The sequence below is a fragment of the Gekko japonicus genome, unplaced genomic scaffold, assembly GCF_001447785.1.
Source record: "Gekko japonicus isolate JY-2015 unplaced genomic scaffold, Gekko_japonicus_V1.1 scaffold1465, whole genome shotgun sequence".
NCBI classification, from domain to species: domain Eukaryota; kingdom Metazoa; phylum Chordata; class Lepidosauria; order Squamata; family Gekkonidae; genus Gekko; species Gekko japonicus.
The window spans coordinates 383509-392590 of NW_015171547.1; the positions used below are offsets into that span (position 1 = coordinate 383509).

General features: G+C 48.1%; 1 long non-coding RNA gene across 1 annotated transcript in view; it reads left to right on the forward strand.

Moving 5' to 3' along the window:
• Nucleotides 1-5280, forward strand: part of LOC107117552 — a 6796-nt gene extending 1516 nt beyond the window's left edge. Inside the window, exons 2-3 of the long non-coding RNA XR_001482738.1 lie at nt 1104-1150; nt 5012-5280. This is a non-coding gene — a long non-coding RNA (uncharacterized LOC107117552). The remainder of the gene's footprint in view (nt 1-1103; nt 1151-5011) is intronic.
• The last annotated feature ends 3802 nt before the right edge of the window (nt 5281-9082 follow it).

A 9082-nucleotide genomic window follows, 5' to 3' on the forward strand; every position in this document is an offset into this window, starting at 1 on the left:
GCAGGTGGGAAAGAGAGGTGAGAGTGTGTTTTGAAGCAGGAACACCCCCCCCCCAAGAGTGTAATATATTGGCTCAACCATACATTCGTGGATTAATAAGTGTGTATCGAATGCTGGTTTAAGTAATATACCCTACTAGGGCTGGAAGTAATATACCCTACTAGGTAGTGGTAAGGATGACTGAGAAGTGTGTGAAGCTCTTTGAATACTCTGACTTATTACATTTGGTAGCATATATAGGGGATTAATAAAAATACTATTTATATTGCCATGCTATGGTTCTTTCTGGAGCAAGGTATTCTGTTTGGTGAAGCCTCCAAAATTTGGTTTATTTTGAAGTTATTGAATGCAAGGTACTGATCTAAGAACCTGATATTTTACACAAATCTTTCTTCATTGCTAAGTTTAAAAAGAATAGCTTGTCACACCATGTAGTTGGAGAGCCAATTATCAGTTCTAGACAGAAAGACACTACCTAAGAACAAAGAAGCATTTGTGAGGCCAGCTATTATCTCACTTACTCACAGTTCAGTAATAGCCACTTTACTACTTCAATGTCAAATCCAGCAGATTTTCTTCACACTTCTGCTGGTATTTATTTTTAATTGTATTTGTATTTCACCTTTCTGTTATTATGAAATCCAGAGCAGTATACATAGGATTCTCAGGAAGTCTCCCCATCCATGAACCGCACAAGTCTAGTTCTGATTTTCTTGAGTCAGTTCATTATCAGTGCCTGTATACTCAGAAGTCTAATCCACTGAATTGATGTAAGTGTGCTTAGGACGGCACTCTGTGTTGTGTACCAACCAGCCATACCATGGACAGAGTTCACCCACCTTGTTTTATACCATTAAACAGTTTACAACCTATTGCTCCCAGGAAGAATCAACAAACCAATGCAAACAGGGGATATCCTGCAAGATACTTAGAATATCAATGAATGAGTAAGAGCACTCCATAGTCCAGGAGCTTGTGATCAAGATTGGGGCCCTAGGAATGGCAGGGGTGCCAACTGCATATTATATTTTTCAGGGTGGGATTGTTTCCCCATCCAGCAAGGGTGGCTAGGTGTGCTTCTAACAAATTATCTTCTTCTCTAGCAGATAGGAGGCGGCCCTGGAGGTGAGTCTGCTGTGTGATGCAGCTGGTGAGTAATGCGTGATTCCTGAAATGGTGGTGGTCACAACCATTCTGTGACAGAAAGAGAAAGTGTACAAATGCCAGGGCCACAGGTGAAGTGACCTGCTTGGAGGTGCATAGGGGGGCACAGGGGTGCAGCTAATGAGTACGCGCCTAATGACCAATGCACATGAGGCAACAAAACAAGGGAAATGGCTTGGAATTCAGTGGTACTTGGATGGGTGGCTGGTCTATGAAAAGGTTTGGGAGAGGATCTTTTAAAAGGGATGTTAAAGCAGCCCTAGAAGAGGCTGAGCCAAGTGGCTTATGCAGTGTGGCAGTGATGCAGGAGGCTGCTCAGCTTGGATCCAGGCCATAGTGATGATGATAATGGATGTAGGCTTACCCATTGGGCCCATCTGGCTCAGTTTTCTTCTGGTCTCTAGTTTCCCAAGATATTAAAGAGGGCCTGTCCACCCCTGCATAAATGTAATTTGTGAGTTGGCTTGTTACTCTATAAAGACACGGGGACTCAGTTGAGTGCTTATTACTGTGTGCAATAGGATTCTGTAGACCTCATGTTGGTGGCAGCTGTTCTTCTTATTGCTGAATCAGAATGAGGAAAAGCAACGATCCTTTTAAGATATAGTTTGGCAGACATTGTAGTGTGTCATCAGGGACTTTCCAAGGGAATAAGTGCTCCAACCTCCCATAAAATATGCTCTATTCATTGCTGTGAAATCTCCATCTGGGTAAATAGGACAGGGCATGAAATTATTAGCTGGCAGCCTAAAAATAATTCAAACCAGAATACTCCTGTCAAGAAGCAATACACGGACAATATGGCTGTTGCCCTTCTTATGGTTATATTAACTACCTTCTTTGTGTGGTGAACCCTTTAACATGTTGTGAGTCCCTTAAATATTTGAAGAGAAGGCATATATTAGGGGTCCCATTAAAAAAACCATCTTTGGATCCGGCCGAATTGGCCAACTATCGGCCGGTTTCCAATTTGCCTTATTTAGGCAAATTAATAGAGAGGGCGGTGGCGATACAGCTGCAGACCTTTCTGGATGACACCTCCGTGCTAGTTTCATTCCGGCTTCCACCCGGGCCACGGGACTGAGACAGTACTGGTGGCCCTCACAGATGATCTCCTCAGGCATCTGGATCAGGGCGGGACGGCAGTGCTCCTGCTGTTGGACCTGTCGGCTGCGATCACCAGTTGCTCGCCCACCGCCTCGCCGACGTGGGGATTCGGGGGCTCGCCTTGCAATGGCTTGTCTCTTTCCTCCAAGGTCGGGGACAAAGGGTGGCTCTCGGGGAGAGTCTGTCCTGGAGACACCCACTAGTTTGTGGAGTGCCCCAGGGAGCTGTTCTCTCACTGATGTTGTTTAACATCTACATGCGCCCCCTTGCCCAGATTGCCCGGAGACATGGGCTGGGATGTCATCAATATGCGGATGACACCCAGCTCTACCTGCTGTTGGGCGGCCAGTCTGGCTCTAACCCGGAAGATCTGGACCGAGCGCTGCGGGACATAGCGGACTGGCTTAGGCTGAGTCGACTGAAACTGAATCCAATGAGGACGGAGGTCCTATGCCTGAATCGGAGTGGTACGGGGGTAAGGGTCCCACTTCCGGCCTTCGGTGGGGCACCATTGGTGCCAGCTCTGAGGGTCAGGAGTTTGGGAGTGCTCCTGGATGCTTCCTTGACAATGGAGGCCCAGGTAGCAGCCACTGCCAAGGCAGCCTTTTACCATCTACGGCTGATTAGGCAGTTGGTCCCCTTCCTCGAACGCAACGATCTGGCATCAGTGATCCATGCTATGGTAGCACAGGCTTTATCCTCTCCCTTTGCACACCATGCAACAGTGGCGCTTAGGAATCTGTATATATGAGACAGCTCTAGTCCAGAGAGCGTAAAAAAGAGTTTATTCCACTATCCAGTTACTGTTTTGCTAAATGCTTCAACAGACGTTTGTTTTGGGGTTTTTTACAAAGGTGTCCAAAACTCGCAAAACTTTAACTCATCTTGAGCCATGTTTAGGATATGAAAATCCAAGGTGGTGGTTTTGACCTTTAAAGCCCTTAATGGTCTGGGGCCTGTCTACCTGAGAGACCGCCTTTCCCCGTATGTTCCCCCAAGAGCACTGAGATCTGAGTTGCAGGACCGTTTAGTCCCCCCTGGCCCTAGGGATGCCAAGTTAACAGCTACAAGAAGATGGAGCTGTTCCGCCAAGCATTCAATAGCCCAGACCAATCGTTCTAGCACTTTATATGGCTGGCTGCCATGTGTAAATTGTACAGCTTTATTGTAATCTTACTGTTATCGCTATTGACTGTTTTAGATGCACTGTATTAATTTTACTGGTTTTAACTGTTGTAAGCCGCCCTGAGCTGCTTCGGCGGGAGGGCGGGATAAAAATCTGGGAGGGCAGAAGTCAGCTGAAGTCAAAGGGGCAGATAATGGTAGGTTGGTGGCTAGCTGGGAAGGAGATGGGGTTGCCAACTACATGCTGACAAATTCCTGGGGATTTGAGGGGTGGAGCCTGGAGAGGGTGGGGTTTGCAGAGGGGTGGGACCTCAGACAGGTAGAATGCCATAGACTACACCCTCCAAACCAGCCACTTTGTACTGGGTAACAATTGCTGCCAATCTCCAGGTGAGGGCTACAGATCACTCACAATTACAACTGCTCTTCAGGTAGCAGAGATCAGTTCCTCTGGAGAAAACAGTGGACTCTGTCATTATACCCTGCTGAGGTCACCACAGCAAATTGACACTGTTTGCCCAAAGCCAGAGCACTCCCCCAGAGCCTCTTTCTAGATCTCGTTGTATTGGTTTCACAACGGGCTTTACTGCTAGTCTAATAAATAAATAAATAATAAAATTGAAACAAATTGAGATCTGGGACTACAAAAAATCTTGAAAATACTGTATATGTCTACATTATGTCTGTAGGATGTATGAAAAATTATGCTGGGCTCCCCCTGCTGGTTGTTCTTTATTACACTAACAATCATCCCATCATGGTGCCAGCCCAGACAGTGAGGAGCCTGGGAGTAACACTGGATGCCTCTCTGTCCATGGATGCCAAGGTTGCCACAGTTGCCAGTTCTGCATTCTTCCATCTCAGGCAGATTAGGCTACTGAAGCCTTATGTCTCCTCCCAAGACCTAGCTACAGTGATCCATGCAATGGTCACGCCCAGGCTTGATTACTGCAATTTGCTCTACGCAGGCTTACCCCTGAGGCTGATCAGGAAAATACAGCTGGTACAAAATGTGGTGGTGTACCTGCCGACGTCGATGCCTGTGAGGGCTCACGTTCAGCATGTGCTTTGCCAGCTGCACTGGTTACCAGTTGAGTACTGGATCCGCTTCAAGGTGTTGGTAATAACCTTCAGAGCCTTATATGGCCTGGGACCAACATATCTGAGGGACCGCCTCTTCCCATATATATCTTGAAGAGCTTCACGCTCTAATAATCAACATCTCCTGGTGGTCCCTGGCCCAAAAGACGTCCGTCTAGCCTTGGCCAGGGCCAGGGCCTTCTCTGCCCTGGCCCCCACCAGGTGGAACATGCTCCACATTGAGATCAGGGCCCTGTGGGATCTTACTCAGTTCCACAGGGCCTGCAAGATGGAGCTGTTGCACCAGGCTTTTGGGTTTTATATTTTTATATTTTATTTTATACTTTCAACTTGCTATACTGCCCTAACCCCGGAGGGTCTCTGGGCGGTTTACATATATAGTGGTTCTAATAACCCTTAATCCCTAACTTGGGCCTCATGATAGGGGTGGGGCAGCCTACCAGCACCCAGGTGGAGAACCTTGTTGTTGCTCCGGCGTGGCTTTCTTCCAGGCAATCTCTTGGCATTTTTGCAGGACGACTTGTTGTCGGCGAGACTGCGCAGGCCCACGACTCCCGCCCGCTTCTTGACCTCGGCTCCGTCCAATTCAGGCTCCGCTGCGCCCTGCGTTGCGCATCATCGGGCGCCTCCCAGTCTCCGCGTTTTTTTTGCCGTCGTCAGCTGCGCGATGGTCTGCTAGCCACCAGGGATCGCTCTATCACCACTGCAGCCGCTGCAGCCGCCATCCGCCTTCACCGCCAGATGCTCCGTTGCCACCAATGTTTTGCCGTTGAGGCCGTAGTTGTCCACATATGTCCTCCCTGAGGTTGCTATCTCGAACCTGCTGGCCATCCATCGATCGGCAACCAGCCATATCCATCTGTATTAATGGGTTGGAACTTTCACCAGTAGCTATAACTACTGATTTTAAATGTTTATATTGTGCTTTTAAACCTTATTGTGTTGTTGAAAGATGATGTGACCTACCCTGAGCCCGCTCGTGGGCTGGATGGGATACAAATACAAAAAATAAAAAAATAAAAATAAATAAATGAAAGGGCTCCTGAAGGTGGGTGGGGGGGAGAAAACAAAGAACAAGCAGGACAAGAGTCCAGCAAACCCCTAAAAAGGGGGAGATGTCAACTGCACCCACTCAAAAACGCAGAAACTCACCAATCAACCAGGAAACACAAAACAAGAACACAAAACCACAGTTAAGCAATGACCCCAGCTCTTATGCCCTCACACTCCCCTATCACCAGGCTCAATGCCAATTGTCAAAGTAAACAGGATCACTTTAGAACCTGAAGCTCTGGCACACTCCTGTTTCCCTCAGCTCAGATGGCGAAAGCCTGCATTGAAGGGAAAGGCTTGCTTAAATAGCCCCTGCGTCCAGCCTTCCCATTGGATGGCTAGCATTCTTCACAGCCAATTCCATACTTGTGCCTTATTTGAATAGGGATGGGGGCAAATTAATAATCCCTGATTTAAGGTCTGTGGATACTTCATTTCCCTGCTGTGCTTACTGACTGGGGAGATGTGTGGGGGAGGAAATCGTGGGAAGTTCATGTGGTTCCTCAGGGCTGGATGGCATGAACTAAGGTTCATCAGCGTGGCTTCTGTGCAGTCCCACATGGGGACTGCGCTTACACAGGCCAACCACCGGGAGGAGCTAGCGAGCTCTAAAACCTCTTAATTCCCGAAGAGTGCTAGTCTTCCCATAGCAACAGTGGCACTTCCTGCCCAAAAGTCACGGGGTATGGGAGGAGCTAGCACTCTCCCCTCAGTTCTCTTTTTGCTGCCACAAACTGAGGATGTGTATCAGCGAGCTGAACTAGGGTCTGAGGAGATTTTTCTGTCACTTGGCTTAGGCCTGTTTTCTCTATGGCTCTCTTCAAGAAATGTAAGGACTATGGTGCTAAAATGGCACAATCGGATGACCATTCTTCCTGTATTCTTTGTTTGGGAGAAGGCCATAACACGGCATCGTGTAAGGCTTGTAAGGCCTTAACCCCGTGACTCAAAGCTGTTCTCTGGGAAAAGGCCCTCAGCGCCTCCAAGGTACAGCCTCAGCAACCCGAACCAGCCGGGCATTCCAGGGCTAAGAACTCCATCGGTGAGTTCTGCTCCCCCATTGACAGGGCCTAATGCCTCTGAAAAGAGGGATAGACCTAGAGCAGACTCGGAGCCCCCGGCTAAGAAGCAGAAAAAGAAAGAGAAAAAACACGGGCGCGAATGGCAATCTCCCCCGTCTCCACCACATTGCTCATCAGACATTCACCCGGCGTCGACATCTCGTAGCCAGCAATCGCCCTCCCCTTGGCACTGACAACATGACTCCGGCGGTACTGCACCACTAAGGCCAGACATGGATCTCGATCTTCTCCTAGTGATAAGGAGGGGCATAAGTCAGATGCCCTAGGGCATCGAGTATATTCCTCAGGGGCAGCAGGCCTCCGTGTGGTCAATCTGTCTGCCATTATGGGCCTGTACAACAGATTACTCTGGGAAAAATTACTGCCCCTCACAGAGGACCTTCCTCAAGATAAACAGCTTTTGGCAAAAGCAGTGATAGAGGAAGGTCTGCAGCTAGGTAAACAACAGGTGACGGCTGCCCGTCATGATGCCAATTGTCATAGTCGGGCCATGGGCTCAGGTTTAGTGATGAGACGTCATGCATGGCTAAGATCCTCAGCCTTGCCTTTTGATACCCGGGCTAAACTGGAAGATTTATCCTTTGAGGGTAAGGAGCTGTTTAGCCAGGAGACCGATGACATCTTAGAGAAGATCCATAAATACAAGCTCCAAGCAAAGTTGCTTGGCATTACTAACACAAATGCTGTTCCTTCCAGGGCCAGGTACTGGTCGAGGCCTTTCCAGAGCTTTAACTATAACAAACTATTTTGATATACTGATAATAGATATCACTCACAGTCGTTCCAGGGCAATTCTAGGTCCCCCTTTCAGGCCACATCCAATTCATGCCCACCTAAACCTAGGGCTTCCCAACAGGGTGAGTGCTTTAAGGAACCAGCCATGAGAGGAGCTGACCTGTCCTGACGGAACTCCCACGGCCAGTTCGGAGACCAGTTGTCTCGTTACTATGGTGTTTGGCTGTCTATCACTGATGACCCTTGGGTACTTTCTATAATAAAGTTTGGTTACTACTTGGAATTTCAACATTTCCCTGTGTGTCACACTCTTAGTTCAGGGGGTGTTACTCGAGTTGCACAGCTGTCCCCAGAGGTCCAGACCTTATTACAGAAGGGAGCTGTTACTCAGGTGTTGAACGCCGAGACTTCTCCTGGTTTCTACTGTCCATTTTTCATCATTAACAAGAAAGATGGAGGGAAGCGACCCATTTTAGATTTACGAAAATTAAATCGCTTCCTCACTACTCTGAGGTTTAGGATGCTGTCCCTTCAGGAAGTCATCCTGCTCTTATTTTCTGGTTCCTGGTTTGTGAGCATTGATTTAAAAGATGCCTATTTCCACATCTCCATACACGCTGGTTGCAGAAAGTTCCTACGTTTCATTCATGATGGTGCTGTATTTCAATATAGGGTGCTTCCCTTTGGGCTCGCGTCAGCACCCAAGGTTTTTACTAAATGTTTGTCTGCTGTGATTGCACACCTCCATTTAAAGGGTTGTAGACTTTACCCCTATCTTGATTACTTGCTTCTGGTGGGGGACTTCCCCGGGCAGCTCACACGACATCTTCACATGGTGATGCAGACCCTGCGATCATTGGGGTTGATGATTAACCTGGAGAAGTCAAATCTTATACCCACCCAATCAATAGAGTTTATTGGCGCTTGTTTGGACGCCGATGTGGGCAGAGCATTTCTTCCAACTCACAGGGCATTACAGATTGTTGCTCTAGTCAAGACCCTGCAGGGTCATAGGTATCAGTCTGCCCATTATTGGGTCACATGGAATCTACTACAGCAGTCATTCTGAATGCACGTTTGCACATGCGACCACTCCAATGGTGGTTCCTGAAGGTTTTCCATCCTGCCACTGACTTACCTTATAGTCACTTCTCCGTCCCCTGATGCATTCTTCAGACTTTGGCTTGGTGGTTACACACTGAGAACCTAACCAGAGGTGTACAGTTTGGTTATGTTACCCCGGAACTACACCTCTACACTGACACTTCCCTAACAGGTTGGGGAGCCCACTGTGTTGGCTACTCGGCACAGGGGTGCTGGACAAGGTAGAAAAGTGCTTGGCATATCAATTGCTTAAAGCTCAGAGCAGTGAGACTCACTCTTTTTTCTTTTGCAGAGTTGCTGTGAGGACGCAAGGTCCTTGTGCATACCGACAACACCACAGTGGTTTACTACATCAACCAACATGGGGGAACAGGATCTGTATGTCTGTGCACGGAAAGTTCCCTCCTCTGGGAGACTGCTATAGCGTATAATATAGACATCACTGCCATCCATATTGCAGGCCACTTAAATTCTCAGGCAGACACACTGAGCAGAGTATTCCCCGCCGTACACGAGTGGTCTCTTTCACACCGCTACCTGTTACCACTGTTCGAAGCATGGGGAAAACGAGACCTAGATTTGTTCGCTTCAACAGAGAACCTCAAATGTCC